Here is a 17954-nt window from a genome sequence, read left to right on the forward strand (position 1 = left end):
CCATGACTCTCTCCTAACTTTTGCTGGATCCTGGCAATCCTTGGCACTCTATGGCTTGTACCTGCATCATCCCAGTCTCTGCCTTCTTCATCACATAGCCATCACTTTTGTATCTGTGTGTATCTTCCTTTCATATGCATATAAGGATATCACTCATTGCGTTTAGGGAACACCCTAAATCCAGTATGATTTCATGTCGAGACCTTTTTCCCACACAAGTTTACATTCACAAGTATGGGGGATAGTCCTTGAACATACCTTTTTGGAGGACACAGTTCAACATAGTACACCACATTTCAGCCCTTTAACTATGTACATTATATGATCTGATTCTCATAACAACCCTGATATGGTTTGGCTGTGTCCCTACCCAAATCTCACCTTGAATTGTAATAATCCCCACCTGTCAATGGCAGGGCAAGGTGAAGATAATTGAATCATGGGGGTAGTTTCCCCATACTCTTCTTGTGACAGTGAATAAGTCTCATCTGATGGTTTTATAAAATGGAGTTCCCCTGAACACACTGTCTTGCCTACCACATTGTAAGATGTGACTTTGTTCCTCCCTCACCTTCCTCTGTGATTGTGAGGCCTCCCCAGCTATGCAGAACTATGAGTCAATTAAACCTCTTTCCTTTATAAATTACCCAGTCTTGGGTATGCCTTTATTAGCAGTGTGAGAACTGACTAATACAAATCCTATGAGGCAGGTACTATCATCAACCCATGATATAGTTTGGCTGTGTCCCCACCCAAATCTCATCTTGAATTGTAGTTCCCATAATCCCATGTGTTGTGGGAGGGACCTGGTGGGAGGTAATTGAATCATGGAGCAGTTACCCTCATGCTGTTCTTGTGATAGTGAGTGAGTTCTCAAGAGATATGACAGTTTTATTCTCTTTAACTTACAAGGGATGTAAAGGACCTCTTCAAGGAGAACTACAAACCACTGCTCAGTGAAATCAAAGAGGACACAAACAAATGGAAGAACATACCATGCTCATGGATAGGAAGAATCAATATCATGAAAATGGCCATACTGCCCAAGGTTATTTATAGATTCAATGCCATCCCCATCAAGCTACCAATGAGTTTCTTCACAGAATTGGAAAAAACTGCTTTAAAGTTCATATGGAACCAAAAAAGAGCCCACATTGCCAAGACAATCCTAAGTCAAAAGGACAAAGCTGGAGGCATCACGCTACCTGACTTCAAACTCTACTACAAGGCTACAGTGACCAAAACAGCATGGAACTGGTACCAAAACAGAGACATAGACCAATGGAACAGAACAGAGTCCTCAGAAATAATACCACACATCTACAGCCATCTGATCTTTGACAAACCTGACAAAAACAAGAAACGGGGAAAGGATTCCCTATTTAATAAATGGTGCTGGGAAAATTGGCTAGCCATAAGTAGAAAGCTGAAACTGGATCCTTTCCTTACTCCTTATACGAAAATTAATTCAAGATGGATTAGAGACTTAAATGTTAGACCTAATACCATAAAAACCCTAGAAGAAAACCTAGGTAGTACCATTCAGGACATAGGCATGGGCAAGGACTTCATGTCTAAAACACCAAAAGCAACGCCAACAAAAGCCAAAATTGACAAATGGGATCTAATTAAACTAAAGAGCTTCTGCACAGCAAAAGAAACTACCATCAGAGTGAACAGGCAACCTACAGAATGGGAGAAAATTTTTGCAATCTACTCATCTGACCAAGGGCTGATATCCAGAACCTACAAAGAACTCAAACAAATTTACAAGAAAAAACAAACAACCCCATCAAAAAGTGGGCAAAGGATATGAACAGACATTTCTCAAAAGAAGACATTCATACAGCCAACAGACACATGAAAAAATGCTCATCATCACTGCCCATCAGAGAAATGCAAATCAAAACCACAATGAGATACCATCTCACACCAGTTAGAATGGCAATCATTAAAAAGTCAGGAAACAACAGGTGCTGGAGAGGAGTGGAGAAATAGGAACACTTTTACACTGTTGGTGGGATTGTAAACTAGTTCAACCATTATGGAAAACAGTATGGCAATTCCTCAAGGATCTAGAACTAGATGTACCATATGACCCAGCCATCCCACTACTGGGTATATACCCAAAGGATTATAAATCATGCTGCTATAAAGACACATGCACACGTATGTTTATTGCGGCACTATTCACAATAGCACAGACTTGGAATCAACCCAAATGTCCATCAGTGACAGACTGGATTAAGAAAATGTGGCACATATACACCATGGAATACTACGCAGCCATAAAGAAGGATGAGTTTGCATCCTTTGTAGGGACATGGATGCAGCTGGAAACCATCATTCTTAGCAAACTATCACAAGAACAGAAAACCAAACACTGCATGTTCTCACTCATAGGTGGGAACTGAACAATGAGATCACTTGGACTTGGGAAGGGGAACATCACACACCGGGGGCCTATCATGGGGAGGGGGGAGGGGGGAGGGATTGCATTGGGAGTTATACCTGATATAAATGACGAATTGATGGGTGCTGACGAGTTGATGGGTGCAGCACACCAACATGGCACAAGTATACATATGTAACAAACCTGCACATTATGCACATGTACCCTAGAACTTAAAGTATAATAATAAAAAATAAAAAAATAAGAGATCTGATAGTTTTATAAGGGGCTTTTCCCCTTTATTGCTTGGCACTTCTCCTTGCTGCCACCATGTGAAGAAGGACGTGTTTGCTCCCCCTTCTATCAGGATTTTTAGTTTCCTGAGGCCTCCTTAGCCCTGTGGAACTAAGTCAATTAAAACTCTTTCCATTATAAATTATCCAGTCTCAGGATAGGTCCTTATAGCAGCGTAAGAACAGACTAATACAGCCCCATTTTACAGATGAGGAAAAAAACTCAAAGAGGTAAACAGCTTGACAAAGTTCATGAAGCCAGAAAGTAGAAAAGCAGGGTTTGAACACAAGTCAGACAGACCCCAAAACCTTGTTTTTAGAGCAATTTGGCAGCTTCTTACAAAGCTAAATATAGTCTTACTACATAATCTATGAATTATGCTCCTAAGTATATTTACTCAAATGAGATAAAATTTATAATCACACAAAAACCTGCACATAAATGTTTACAGCAGCTCTATTCATAACTGCTAAAACGTGCAAGCAAGCAAGATATCCTTCAATAGATCAATGCATAGACAAGCTGTGGTACATCTGCATAAAGGAGTATTATGCAAGGATAAAAAGAAATGTTACCAAGCCATAAAAAGACATAAAGAAACCATAAATGCATACTGCTAAGTAAAAGAAGACAGTCTGAAAAGACTACATAGTGTATGGTTCCAACTATATGATATTCTGGAAAAGGCAAAAGCACAGAGACATTAAAAAAAATTCAGTAGTTGCCAGGGATTCTGGGGGAGGGAGGGATAAATAGGTGGAACACAGAGAATTTTTTAGAGCAGTGAAACTCTTCTGTAATAGTGGATATACATCCTTACACATTCGTAAAAACTCATAGAGTTGTATGCAAAAAGTGAACCTTAATGTAAACTGTGAACTTTAGTTAATACTAATGTTTCATGACAAATGTATAATGCCCCAGTATAAGATGCTAATAATAGGATAAATTGTGTCATGAGGGGGTATATTTGGGAACTCCGTACTTTCTGCTCAAATTTTCTGTAAACTTAAAATTATTCTAACAAAATCTATTCATTGTAAACAAATAAATAAGGAGCCCACCAGGAGCCAGCCTAGGGGAGTATTGAGAAAGTTCAAGGGGGAAAACAGCTGCTAAGAAATGAAAAGAACTGAAAAGCCATCAGGAAAAGATGAGATTGCTGTTCTTCCTTGCTCCTCCCCATTGGACACTGAGGTATACTGTCATCAGCTTTGTCAGGTTTTCAGTAATGATTACATCAATATTTCTTTGTCTGCTTCTCAGCTCCAGGACTCCATGCTGGAAGCCAGATGTGCAGATATAAATAAGATGTAGCATTGGTCCTTAACTAGCTCACATTATTGAGGAGGCATCAGACACAAAGCATAGAGTACAAAGAAATGAAATGGACCTTGGGTGGCTCTGAGGGCAGAGGGGGGAACCAGCAACCTCAGCTTCCAAACTTGGGGCTAAATACAAATGGGGCAATTAATAAAAGTATGGTCTGAGTCCAAATCTAATGTGACCCTCTGCTCCCCAGCACACAACTCAGGGGAGAGGATTTGGCAAGGTAAGGGGGTCATTGAGCTGAGATGAGCACCTGAACACAACTGGTGATTCAGTTCCTACAGCCCAGGCACTGCCCACAGGCCTTTCTCAGGGAGCCAAGAACACTGAGAGCTGTGTGGATGTCAGCCCCACTTCTTCTCCATGCTAGGACAATGGATCGCAGCCACACCAAGCCCCTTCCCCATGATGCCCTTCTCCCTGCCTTACCTTTTCTCTTTCTCTTTCCTTATCCTGCTCTCTTATTACTTCTCACTTGGAGGAAACAGGAGCAGCAAGAACCAAGGGAAGACATTGCTGCTGTGGCTCTTGGCTTTCATTCCCATTTGGTGGTTGGCCTCACTCCCAGTATGGCAGCCCTGTGGCACTGTGCAGACCTCGGGAGATAGAAAGGAAGCCCAGCACAGTCCACTGGCCTTGGCTTCCATACTTATGTCTATCCAGATTTTCTGATGGCCACTAAGCCCCTTCCTGTTTAGTTGGTGAAACTGACCATGGGAAGAAATGGAAAGTGCTGACTCATGTCCTCAGTGGTCAGCATCTCCTGTCTGCTGTACCTCCAGCTAACCCATTGTCTGGCACACAGCAGACACTGTGGCTGTGACTCTACAGCAGCTCTGTCCAGGTGCTGGGACACCTGTCTCTCTGGCCTTCTTTCCTCCTCCTCCCATCCCCAAGAATATTTCCTTGCCCCAGTGAACCAACTTGGCCTGTTCCCTAGACAGGCCACACCCTTGCATTCCCCTAGGTCTTTGCTCACACTCCTTACTCTGCCAGGAATGCCTTGCTTCACCTTTTTACCCCTACTTATCCTTTAAGATCCAGCTAAACTGTTAACTCTTTTACAAATTCTTCCCCAACTCTCCCAAAGTGACTCACTCCTGACTGTGTGTTTCCAACGCTGTCTTCTTATGTAGAATGAAGCACTTTGCAAAGCATCTGTTTCCATTCCTGTCTCTCCCAAAGACTCATTGCTTCCTTTCTATTTCCCCAGCATAAAGCAGAATAAAAGGCACACAGTAGGTGCTCAGCAATACTTACAGGATGGATGCCATGGGCAGGAGGCAGTTAAACGTTATTTCACTTCAAGAGTATGGACACCATCAGAGCAGATGGAAACCATTTGGGAAATTCAGCTCTTCCTCTCCTGCCTCATGCTCTCTAGCCTAAGCTCCACCTTCCCAGTGTCTCTCTTGAGGCTGAAACAGCCTACATGGGCAATGATGCCCACTTTAAAGTAGGTGTGGTGGCCTCTCTCCCAGAAACCAGCTCTCTTTTACGTTTCTCATCGCTGATTTCATTTCCAGCTTTGACCCCCTAAGGGCTAATGACAGCCATGTAGCTCATGAATTTCTGGAAGCTGCTCTTCCTCCAAGGGAGATGGAAAGTGGGATGTTCACGCATCATTCACTCGGCCAGCATTAGAGAACACTGGGCTGGGATGGAACACAGTGATGAATCAGACCCAAGCTCTGCCCATGAGGAGCTCACATTCAAATGGGGATGGCAGATAAGTGAATGAATACTCAAAATACAGTGTGGTTCAGGGTGAAAAAGAAGAACTTGCAGGCCAGGGAGTAAGGAATGGTGGGTGCATGTGGGAAGACCAACCAAAGAAAGGACATAGAACCAGGCTTGGAGTGTTCAAGAAAGACTTCCTACCAGGGGCAATGCCTAAGCTGCAGTCTTAAGCACATAATAACATAGGATCTTAGACCATTTTAGATCCAGACCCCTGAGTTATCTGGGGACAACCAGGACAATATCAAGAATGATGATAAGACGCTGTCATAAAAGACCCCCAAGAACTTGCAGTTTCTATAGGCAGGAGAGGCCCATGGCAGAAAATTCTTCAATGGCTACCTGGGTTTCTGCTGCGCCTGATGCTGCTGTAATTCAGGCTCCACAGCTTAGAGCGTCTGGATTCAAAGATCTCTATTTATTGGTCATATTTCCTATTTTCAGTGCCTTCAAAAGGCCAGACCACAGAGTCCTTGTCAGATGTAGCCCTATGTTTCAGAATCAAGATAGGCAGAAGAATCGATCTACTGGGGACCTTGGGCAAGCCACGTAACCTAGTCCCAGTGTCCTGATTTGTAGAAGAAGGGTGATAATAGTATTTCCCTTATGGGTTTTTAAGGATAAAGTGAAATAAAGTATATAAACCTCATTTTTCAAGCTTCTTTTGCTAACCTTAATCACACCAAGCTTTTTCCTCCCTTCTCATATATCTTCTCTTGGCTGGAAAGTCCTACCCCAATTTGTTTAGATAGCACCTACTCATCTTTCAGGTCTCCCCCTGAAATCACTCCTCAGGAGAGCTTCCCTGACACCTCAAACCCAAGTACCTTGCATCACAGAGGCTCATGGTACCCGGAAATTGCTTACATTGTACTCAATGAATTTGAATGTTGAACAGGTCATTACATCTTTGCCAGCCCACTATAAGGACAGAGACTTATCTTATTCAATGCTGTATCTCCAACTAACCCACAGTGGCTGACGCATAGCAGATGCTTGGTAAACATCTATTGAATGAATGCATAAAGCAAATAAATAAGAACTCAATGTTTAATAGATATTACCAATACTATATTCTCAGTCTACCACTTACTAGCTACATGACTTTGTTGCCTCATCTGTAAAATGGGAAGAATGAATATTCAAAATGACCCTGCAATATAGGTGTTGACTTAATGTAGATAAAATACTTATCTCATAGGAGAGGCCCAACAAGTGATAGCGACTATTCTCATCTTAAGGGCAAAGCAGAATAGAACCACTGTTTCTGAACCCACAGAGATCCTTTTCCCATGTTTCCAAAGGTCAGAAAAATATTGTGTGATCCTCACTCCCACATCACCTAGTGCCTTCAAAAAGACACCTAAAGGGAACACTGTGGCGATGGTTATGCCAGGCATGCTGCCTTGACAACTGTGGCCGTCCTGGCTTGGGGGCTGGGGCAGATGTGCACACTTCTGCTTCTGACTGGAACAGAAAGGCAAAGAGGGAACACTGCCAAAGCCTTTGTGCAGATTCATCATTTTCAATGCTCATTCTTCACATATGTTTTCGATCTCACACAAAACATGGACTTCTGGTTTCCATTACCTTTGTTTCATTTCAGAATATAATGTTTTTTATAGCCTGGGGAAGGGAGGGAGAAAGTAAGCAAGCAACTGAGCATGTGAGCTGATATGATTTTTATTTTTCCATCAGAAGAAAGAGGGAAAGAGAAAGCCAAGAAACCAGGGATGGCAGAACTGCCTGGGAGTTGATTGCCCAAGCATTTATTCCCCAAGCATTTATTGAGTCAATCATTGATTCCCCAAGCATTTATTGAGCACCTACTCTGTGCATGCCGAAAGACAGGATAAAACAATGACTAACACATGCTCCCTGCAGACAAGTAATGTGCAATAAGCAGATAAACTGACTCACAGCACAAAATACAAGACAGATTTTTCTTCTGGAAGGGAAGAGAAGAAAGCAGGGAAAAGATAAAGTTTAGGAGAAAAAGAAAAAGTGAAGAAAGAACAAAAGGAGGGAAGAAGAGATGGGAGGAAGTGAAGAAAGAAAGAAGGGATAGGAAAAAGAAGGGACAGAAAGAAGCTAACATGTATTCATCACTTCCTATGTGCCAGGCACTATGCTAAGAACCTTACATCTTGTATTTTATTTAGTCTTCATGACTTCCCTTTAAGGGAAGCCCATTTACCATTTTACAGGTGAGAAAACAGAGGCTTAGGTAATACCCAAGGTCTCAGCTGGTAGCACAATCTGGAGGTGCGCAGGCCACAGAGCTCCTTGCCTGGCCTCATCACACAAAGGTGTTACCAACTGGCTCTGCTCTAAAGAAAAAACCCTCCTTCTTACATGCCTGAGGAGCCCAACACCTGGTTATTCCACTGGCTCCTCAAAAGCCTCCCAGAAACATAGCCAGTTAAAATGGATGGACCTTAGAGATCATCTGATCCAACCCACCTGAGGAGACACACATTCAGAAACAGGTGGAGATTTGCCTGAGGTCTTGTGGAGAATACAGGAGACCTGGGGCCCAGTCCTCCCGACTGGAGCCCATGGGGAAGTCAGCAGTGCCAATATCTAGGGCATTTAATTGCTTCCAGACCAGAGAAGACTGCAGTCCACCCTCCTCACTCCATCCTGTCCTGGCTGAAGCATTCCCAGGTCTGCTGAGCAGGAAGGTTTGTTTTGGCAGAAAGCTGGGTGCTGTCCAGCTCGATAATCATTTGTGTTAACACGCCATTATGTGTGTCGTTAACAGACTTGGCAACTGGGACTTGGCTTTTTCTTCCCTTACATTTTCTTTTCGTTTTCCAAAAATAGAAAAATAAAATGCAACTCCCATATATGAATCAGAAAGACCAAGATTCCCAGCCACACAGGTGCTTGCAGACTCTTCCCGGAAGAAGAGGCTTTACCAAAAGCATGTCATTGCCCAGCAAGTATCTCACGGCTTTGTTCTTCAAGGAGGCTCCATCTGACATCATGGCTAGAGTTTGCTCCTCCTGACCAGGGCTCATACATCCAACCTTTCCCACCATGGCACCCAACTGCCCTCTCTGCCAGCCTAGCTCATGGAATGGAAAATGTCAGGGCTGTGGAGTCAAACAGACCTGAGACAAAAGACTGACTCCACCATGTTGTGTCTTGATAACCTGATGAAGAGATTTAACCTCTCTGTACCTCAGTTTCCTCATCTGGAAAATGAGGGTAACAATGAAAAATTTTATCATTCTTCTCTTTATTTATGCCATGCTTGGCAATTCATCTATTTAAAAATGAGAAAGATAAAGAGGGTTAAATGATAATGTTGTACTCCTGATATTTAACAGGATTTGAATATAATGTACTCAGAATATAATGATAAATCAGACAAAGGCCTTGCCTTCCAAAGGTTTACAGGCTCACAGGGGAGCTCAATATAAAGAAACTTAATTCCTTTATTATTCCACAAATACACTGTAAGCCATGCTCCCCAAGTCCAAAGTTAACACCCTGGTTCAAGCCACCATGTTCTCTGACCTTGACGACTGCAATTACCTCCTTTTAATATATATGTATGTATACATATATGGAACACTTCACGAATTTGCATGTAATACTTTCACAAGGGCCATGGTAATCTTCTCTGTATCATTCCAAGTTTACTATATGTACTGCCAAAGTAAGCACTGCAATTACCAAGTTCCCTCTCTTGCTCCTCCAGTCTGTTCTCAGCAGAGAAGCCTGCATGATTCTTTCAAAACATGAGTCTGATCATATCATGCCCCTGCTCAAAACCTCCCAATGGCTTCCCATTCAACTTAGGGGAAAAAACCTAATTCCTTACCTTAGCCTAGAAGGTCTGATGATCTGGGACCTGTCTGTCTCACTGCCCTCCTCACTCATTCTGCTCCAGCCACACCAGTCTGCTTGCTCTTCCATGAGCACACCTAGAATGTTCCCACTTCAGATTCTTTATTGTCTCTCCTAGAATGATGCTTCCCCAGGTATCTGCACAGCTCCTTCCCTTACTTTATTCACGTCTCTGCTCAAATGCCACCTTGTCAAAGAGGCACACTATCCAAAATAGCATCACCATTGCTTACTATGCCCTTACTTTGCTTTAGAGAAAGACTCATCACTTTCTAAATTACATCATATACCTGTTTGCCTGTGTTTAACCTCTCTCACAAGAAAATAAACATCCAAAGAACAGAGATTTTGGATCACCGCCCTGCATGTGCTATGTACTCAGTAAACATTTATTGGGTGACTGAATTAATGCAGAAATTAACACACACTATGTGCCAAGCTCTACACTAAGCACTGATGAGACCAACTGGACAGAGTTCTTCCCTCCTAGTCAACGAGGGACTTGACAGAAGGAAAGTCAGTAGGAACCCCTGAAGAGGTACCTGTTCCAGCTGCAGAAGTTCAAACCCAGGGAATCATTTCAAAAGGAAAATATTTTTAAACCATTTGTTAAAGAATGAGTCAGAGTAGCCAGGTAAAGATGGGAAAATTAGGGGGAAGGAGAAGGGATCCTACATAGAGGAGACATTATGAGAAAAAGCATAGAGGAAAGAAAAATACTGGTATGTTTTGAAGACCATAAACATTTTTGTTTTGCTGGGGCTATGTGTATGTGAGGGTATTGGGGGTTAGTGCAGAAAAACAAGAGATAAATCTGGACACACGAAAAGGAAGAGATCATGGAAGGACTTCTGTGTCAGTTGGGGATATTAGATCTTATCTGCTATAGGAAGTCATTAAAGAAGAGTAACATGGTCAGTTTTATGAAGTTCATTCTGACCAGTGGGTACCGAATAGATTTGAGAGAGGTCTAGGTGTGAAGTATAGAGATAAGGTAGCTAATAATACAATAACAACAATAAAAATTAGAAGAAAAAATATTTGCTATCTATAACTACAACCAACTTCCAAAGAGGACAGATCCTATTAAATGGGAGAGGGACCTTTTTGTTCTGCTAAGAATTTCATTGACTTTGATTATACAGATTTGAGGGCAGAAGGTGTGGAGAGCTGAGTCCTCTGTGTGATAGAAGAAAATAAATCCCAGAGAATCTCACTGGAAAAAAAAGAGAAGCTAAGGAAAGAGGAGAAGGAAAGGGGAGCCAGCAAAACAATGTGATGCTATTCACTAATCAGGATGAATTTCCAATGAGAAAAATCAAGAAGCAAAGGAGCTTTTAAAATCAGGAGTTTGTATTTATGATTTTAAGCTGTTTGCTAAATAACAGGAGCTCTACTATATGATATGATGAAATCACTGGTATGAAATCCCTCCCACCATTAAAACAAAACAGAACAAACATAAAACTGAACAAAATATAGAAGGCAACAGTTTCCTGGCATTAGACAACAGGCAACACATGACTGTGATCCCTGAAAGGAGATAAGCTTGCAAGGTGAGCCCCACAATTGCCCCAGCTCTCTGAGAATGGTTTCCCTCACTGCAGGGCAGAGAGCTAGAGTCTGAGCAGAGCATAGTAGTTCTGATGAGCTGACCAGGCAGACGCCAGAGTTCAGAGCAGCTGGCATGACTACAATCTGTAGGGTACAGCACAAGAGAGGAGTGAACTGCATAGGCAGGGGTCCCCAGAAGCCTGTATATGGATGCCCTATGGAGTCCTTCACTGAGAGCTAGGCTATGCCTTCTCAGGGTGAGAGTACACAGGCTTACCACAATGCAACTACAACAGGATAGATAACAGAACAGAGATGCTAGAAGTTAAACAGTTCTAGAAGACAGAGGAGATATAGTCCAGCTGGAGCAAAGGCATCTTATTCACACTTCAAACCTCCAACTGAGAAACCAAAATGGTGACAATTTAAGAATAAGAACCGGCCAGGCACAGTGGCTCAAGCCTGTAATCCCAGCACTTTGGGAGGCCGAGACGGGCGGATCACAAGGTCAGGAGATTGAGACCATCCTGGCTAACATGGTGAAACCCCGTCTCTACTAAAAAATACAAAAAACTAGCCAGGCGAGGTGGTGGGCGCCTGTAGTCCCAGCTACTCGGGAGGCTGAGGCAGGAGAATGGCGTGAACCCGGGAGGCGGAGCTTGCAGTGAGCTGAGATCTGGCCAGTGCACTCCAGATTGGGTGACAGAGCGAGACTCCGTCTCAAAAAAAAAAAAAAGAATAAGAACCACAGACTAGAGCAAGGCATACTTTTGATAAGCACTGTTCAATATAACTTTCTGCGATAATTTTAATGTTATCTGTACTTTCCAAAATGATAACCACTAGCAACAGGTGGCTACTGAGTACTTGAAATATAACTAGTGCAACTAAGAAAATTGTCTTAAACTATTTTATTTAATACAAATTTAAATTGCTACATGTGGCTGCCATATTGTGTAGCACAGTTTTAGATATACCCTAACAAAGCCTAAAACCAGGCCTTCACAAAATTCACAGGGGACACAGACTTTGAGGTTGATCTCATTAAGTTAGAGGAGCATGGGAAAGATGTTGGGCTTTACACAGAGCCTGCCTATCAAAGCATAAATATGAGCCTACAGAAATTTAAGGTGATGAGACAGTAATTGAACCCCTTACTGCCCACTAGAATAAAAATTAACATTTTTTCAGAGGAAAATAACAGAATCAAAAATCTCTATAACATATTACCAATGTTCTGTATAATCAAAAATTACTAGATATGCAAAGAATAGAAAAACATGACTCCTAGTCAAGAAACCAATCCCAAGATATACTAGATGTTGGATATAGCAGACAATTACTATAAAGTTATAAATATGTTTAAATAATTGTGGGAAGATGCTCTTAATAAGTGAACAAATAGGAGATCTAAGCAGAGATACTAAAACTAAAAAGAACTAGGACTGAAATTCACGATAATGAATTTTTTTTAATTGACAGGATCAATGGACTTAACACAAATTGGGGGGCAAAAGTGTAATGAACTTGAAGATAAACCAATAGAAATTAGCCAATCTAAAGAAAACAAAAGAAAAAGATTGGAGAAAAAATGAACAAAATCTCAGGATCTTCAAAACTATGCCAAATGGTCAAAATACATGTAATAGATGACCCATAAGGAGAAGAGAATAAAAATGGGAAAGAAAACATTTGAAAAAATAATAGCTGAAACATTTCCATATTTAGTAAAGATATACATTTGTAGATTCAAAATACTCAGTGAACACCAAGTAAGATAAATACAAAGAAAAACACACATAGATATGTCAGGGTCTAACTATGAAAACAACAATGAGTCTTGAAAATAGTCAGAACACAAAGATATGTTTATACAGATGCTTCCTGACTTATGACAAGGTTATGTCCCAATAAACCCATTATAAGTTGAAAATATTGTAATTTGAAAATACATTTAATACAGCTAACCTACTGAATATCATAGCTTAACCTAACCTACTTTAAACATGTTCAGAACATTTACCTTAGCTTGCAGTTGAGCAAAATCATCTAACACAACAACAGTTTTATAATGAAATGTTGAATATCTTACATAATTTATTGAATACTATACTGCAAGTAAAAATAAGATGGTTCTATGGATACTTAGAGTACAGTTTCTACCAAATACATTGCTTTCATACTATTATAAAGTCAAAGGATCGTAAGCCAAACCATCATAAGTCAGGGACTGTCTGCACAGAAAACAATGAAACTTTACCAGCCAGAAAGGATTGGGGTTCTATCTTCAACCTCCTTAAACAGAATAACTGTCAGCCAAGAATTTTGTATCCAGAAAAACTAAGTTTCAAAATGAAGGAGAAATAAAGTCATTTTCAGACAAACAAATGCTGACTTTGTCACCACCAGACCAGCCCTACAACTATTGCTAAAAAGAATTCTAAATCTTAAAACAAAAGCTTGACATGCACCAGAAGAGAACCTCTTGAAAGCATAAAATTCACAGGTCCTGTAAAACAATAACACAATGAAGAAAACAAAGTATCTAGGTAACAATCAACATGATGACTAGAACATTACCTCACATCTGAATATTAACTTTGATCATAAACGGCCCAAATGTTCCACTTAAAAGATCCAGATTCGCAGAATGGATTAAAAAATTACAAATCAAATATCTGCTGTCTTCAAGAGACTTGTCTAACATATAATGATTCATATAAATTCAAAGTAAACGGATAGAAAAAGATATTCCATGCAAATGGAAACCAAAAGGGAATAGGAGTGGGTATTCTTATATCAGATAAAATGGACTTTAAAGCAACAACGGGTAAAAAAAAAAAAAAAAAAAAAAAGACAAAGAAGATCATTATATAATGATAAAAGGATCAATTCAACAAGAAGACATTACAATCCTTAAAATATATGCACCTAACTCTTGAGCTCCTAGATTCATTTAAAAAAAAAAATTACTGCTAGATCTAAGAAGTGAGACAGATAACAACACAATAATAGCGAGGGACATCAACACTCCATCAAAAGTCCAGACAGATTATCAAGACATAAAGTCAACACAAAAACAATGGACTTAAACTACACTCTAGATCAAATGGACCTAACAGGTATTTACAGAACATTCTACTGAAGAACTGCAGGATATACATTTTTCTCATCAGCACATAGAACATTCACCAGGAGAGACTATGTAATAGGCCATAAAACAAGTCTCAATAAATTTTTTAAAATTGAAATCATATCAAGTATCTTCTCAGACCACGGTGTAACAAGACTAAAAATCAACTCCAAAAGGAACCCTCAAAACTATACAAATACATGGAAACTAAACAATCTGCTCCTGAATGATTTTAAGTTAACAATGAAATCAAGATGGAAATTTAAAAATTCTTTGAAATAAATGACAATAGTGACAAAAGTTATCAAAATTTCTGAGATATAGCAAAAGCAGTGCTAAGAGCAGAGTTTACAGCATTAAATACATCAAAAAGTCTGAAAGATCACAAATTGACAACCTAATGTCACACCTCAAGGAACCAGAGAAACAAGAACAACCCAAAACCAAAGCTAGCAGAAGAAAAGAAATAATAAATGGGAGCTAAATGATGAGGACACACGGACACGTAGAGAGGAATAACATACAGTGGGGCCTTTAAGAAGGTGAAGGGTGGGAGGAGGGAGAGGATCAGGAAAAATAACTAATGGGCACTAGGTTTAATAGGTGGGTGATGAAATAATCTGTACAATAAACCCCCAAGACACAAATTTACCTATGTAACAAACCTGCACTTGTACCCCTGAACTTAAAATAAAAGTTAAAAATAAAGAAAAGAAATAGCAAAGATCAGAGCAGAACTAAATGAAATTGAGACCAAAAATATTCAAAGGATCAATGAAACAAAAAGTTGGTTCTTTGAAAAGATAAATGAAAATGGATAGATTAGCTAGATTAACCAAGAAAAGAAGAGAAAAGATTCAAATAAGTTCAGTTAGAAATGAAAATGGAGACACTACAACCAACATCACAGAAATACAAAAGATCATTCAAGACTACTATGAATACCTCTATGCACACAAACTAAAAAATCTAGAGAAAGTGGATAAATTCCTAGATACATACAACCCTTCTAGATTAAATCAGGAAGAAATAGAAATCCTGAACAGATCAGTAACAATCAGTGAGACTGAATCAATAATACCAAAAAAAAGCTAACAAAACAAAAAGCCCAGGGCCAAATGGATTCACAGCTGAATTGTACCAGATGAAGAATGAGTACCAATCTTAATGAAACTATTCCAAAAAATTAAGAAAGAGGAAATTCTCTCTAACTCATTCTATGAAGCCAGTATCACTCTGATATCCAAACCAGGAAAGGACATTAAAAAGAAAACTACAGACCAATATCCCTAATGAACATAGATGCAAAAATCCTCAACAAAATACTAGCTAACTGAATCCAACAGCATATCAAAAAGATAATATGCCATGATTAAGTGGGTTTCATCCCAGAGATGCAAGGTGGTTTAACATACATACACAAATCAACAAATGTGATTCATCGCATAAACAGAATTAAAAACAAAAACCATATGACCATCTCAATAGATGAAGAGAAAGCATTCAATAAAATCCAGCATCCATTTATGATAAAAACCTTCAACAAACTAGACATAGAAGGAACATACTTCAAAATAATAAAAGCCACATATTACAAACCCACAGTCAACATCACATTGAATGGGGAAAAGTTGAAAGCACTTCCTGAGATCTGGAACAAGACAAGGATGCCCACTTTCACCACTTCTATTCAACATAGTACTGAAAGTCCTAGCCAGAGTAATTAGCCAAGAGAAAAAAGTAAAGCTTATCAAAATTGGAAAAGAAGAACCAAACTATTGCTGTTCACCAATTATATGATGCCCTTTCATATACCTAGAAAACCCTAAACACTCCTCCAAAAGACTCCTAGATTTGAAAAACAAATTCAGTAAGACTCAGGTTATGAAATCAATGTACACAATAGTAGCACTGCTATCTACCAACAACAAATTGAGAATCAAATCAAGAACTTAATCCCTTGTGCACTAGTTACAAAAAATACTTACAAATATACTTAACCAAGGAGGTGAAAGATCTCTATAAGAAAAAAGAAACTACATGACACTACTGAATGCAATCATAGATGACACTAACAAATGGAAACACATCCTATGCTCATATATTAGAAGAATCAATATCATGAAAATGACCATCCTGCCAAAAGCAATGCCTACAGATTCAATGTAACTCTTATCAAAATACCAACATCATTTTTCACAGAAATAGGAAAAAACAATCCTAAAATTCATATAGAACTAAAAAAGTGCCCCAATAGCCAAAGCAATCCAAAGCAGAGAACAAATCTGGAAGCATCACATTACCTGACTTCAAATTATACTCCAAGGCTATAGAGTTACCAAAACAGCATGGTCCTGGTATAAATGCAGATACATAGACCAATGAAACTGAATGGAGAACCCAGAAATAAAACCAAACACAACTGATTGATCTTTGACACAGCACACAAAAACAAACTGAGGAAAGGACACCCTATTTAATAAATGGTGCTGGGAAAACTGGATAGCTACACATAGAAGAATGAAACTGGATCCCTCTCTCTCACCTTATATAAAACTCAACTCAAGATGGATTGAAAACTTAAATCTAAGACCTGAAACCATAAAAATTCTGGAAGACAACCTAGGAAAAACTATTCTGGACATTGGCCTAGGCAAAGAATTTATGACTAAGACCCCAAAAGCAAATTAACAAAATCAAAAATAAATAAATGGAACCTAATGAAGCTAAAAAGCTCTTGTACAGCAAAAGAAATAATCATCAGGGCAAACAGACAACCCACAGAGTGGGAGGAAATATTTGCAAACTATTCATTCCACAAAGGACTAATACAGAATCTACAGGGAACTCAAATCAGAAAAAAAAAAAAAAAAATCCTACCAAAAGTGGGCAAATAACATGAATAGACATTTCTCAAAAGAAGACATACAAATGGAAAACAAACAAATGAAAAAATGCTCAACATCACTAATCATCAGGGCAATGAAAAATAAAAACTACAATGAGATAGGACCTTATCCTTCCAGTAATGGTCATTATTAAAAAGTAAAAAAAAATAAATGTTGGCATGAATGTGGTAAAAAGAGAATGCTTATACTGCTGGTGGGAATGTAAATTAGTACAACCACTAAGGAAAACCATATAGAGAGTCCTAAAAGAACTAAAAGTGGATCGACCATTCAATCTAGCAGTCTCACTACTGGGTATCTACCCAGAGGAAAAGAAGTCATTACATCAAAAAGACACCTGCATGTATAGGTTTATTGCAGCACAATTCAGAATTTCAAAGATATAGAATCAATCTAAGCCCCATCAACCAATGAATACATAAAGAAAACGTGGCCTGTATATATACCATGGAATACTACTCAACCATAAAAAGAATGAAATAATGTCTTTTCCAGAAAATTGGACGGAGCTGGAGGCCATTATTCTAAGTGAAGTAACTCAGAAATAGAAAACCAAATACCATATGTTCTCATTCATAAATCGAAGCTAAACTCTGGGTATGCAAAGGCGCACAGAGTGGTGTGATGGACTTTAGAGACTCAGAAGGGGGAAGATGCAAGGGAGGTGAGGCATTAAAAACTACATATTAGGTACAATGTACACTACTTGGATGATGGGTGCACTAAAATCTCAAACTTCCCCACT

General features: G+C 39.5%; 1 non-coding gene across 1 annotated transcript; it reads right to left on the bottom strand.

Annotated features, from left to right (window-relative positions):
• Positions 1-9323: 9323 nt before the first annotated feature.
• On the bottom strand, positions 9324-9430 carry LOC115892479. Its single transcript, XR_004052360.1, has one exon. It is a non-coding gene; the product is annotated as a U6 spliceosomal RNA (small nuclear RNA).
• Between the last annotated feature and the right edge of the window lie 8524 nt (positions 9431-17954).

Source organism: Rhinopithecus roxellana, chromosome 12 (genome assembly GCF_007565055.1).
Source record: "Rhinopithecus roxellana isolate Shanxi Qingling chromosome 12, ASM756505v1, whole genome shotgun sequence".
Taxonomy (NCBI): domain Eukaryota; kingdom Metazoa; phylum Chordata; class Mammalia; order Primates; family Cercopithecidae; genus Rhinopithecus; species Rhinopithecus roxellana.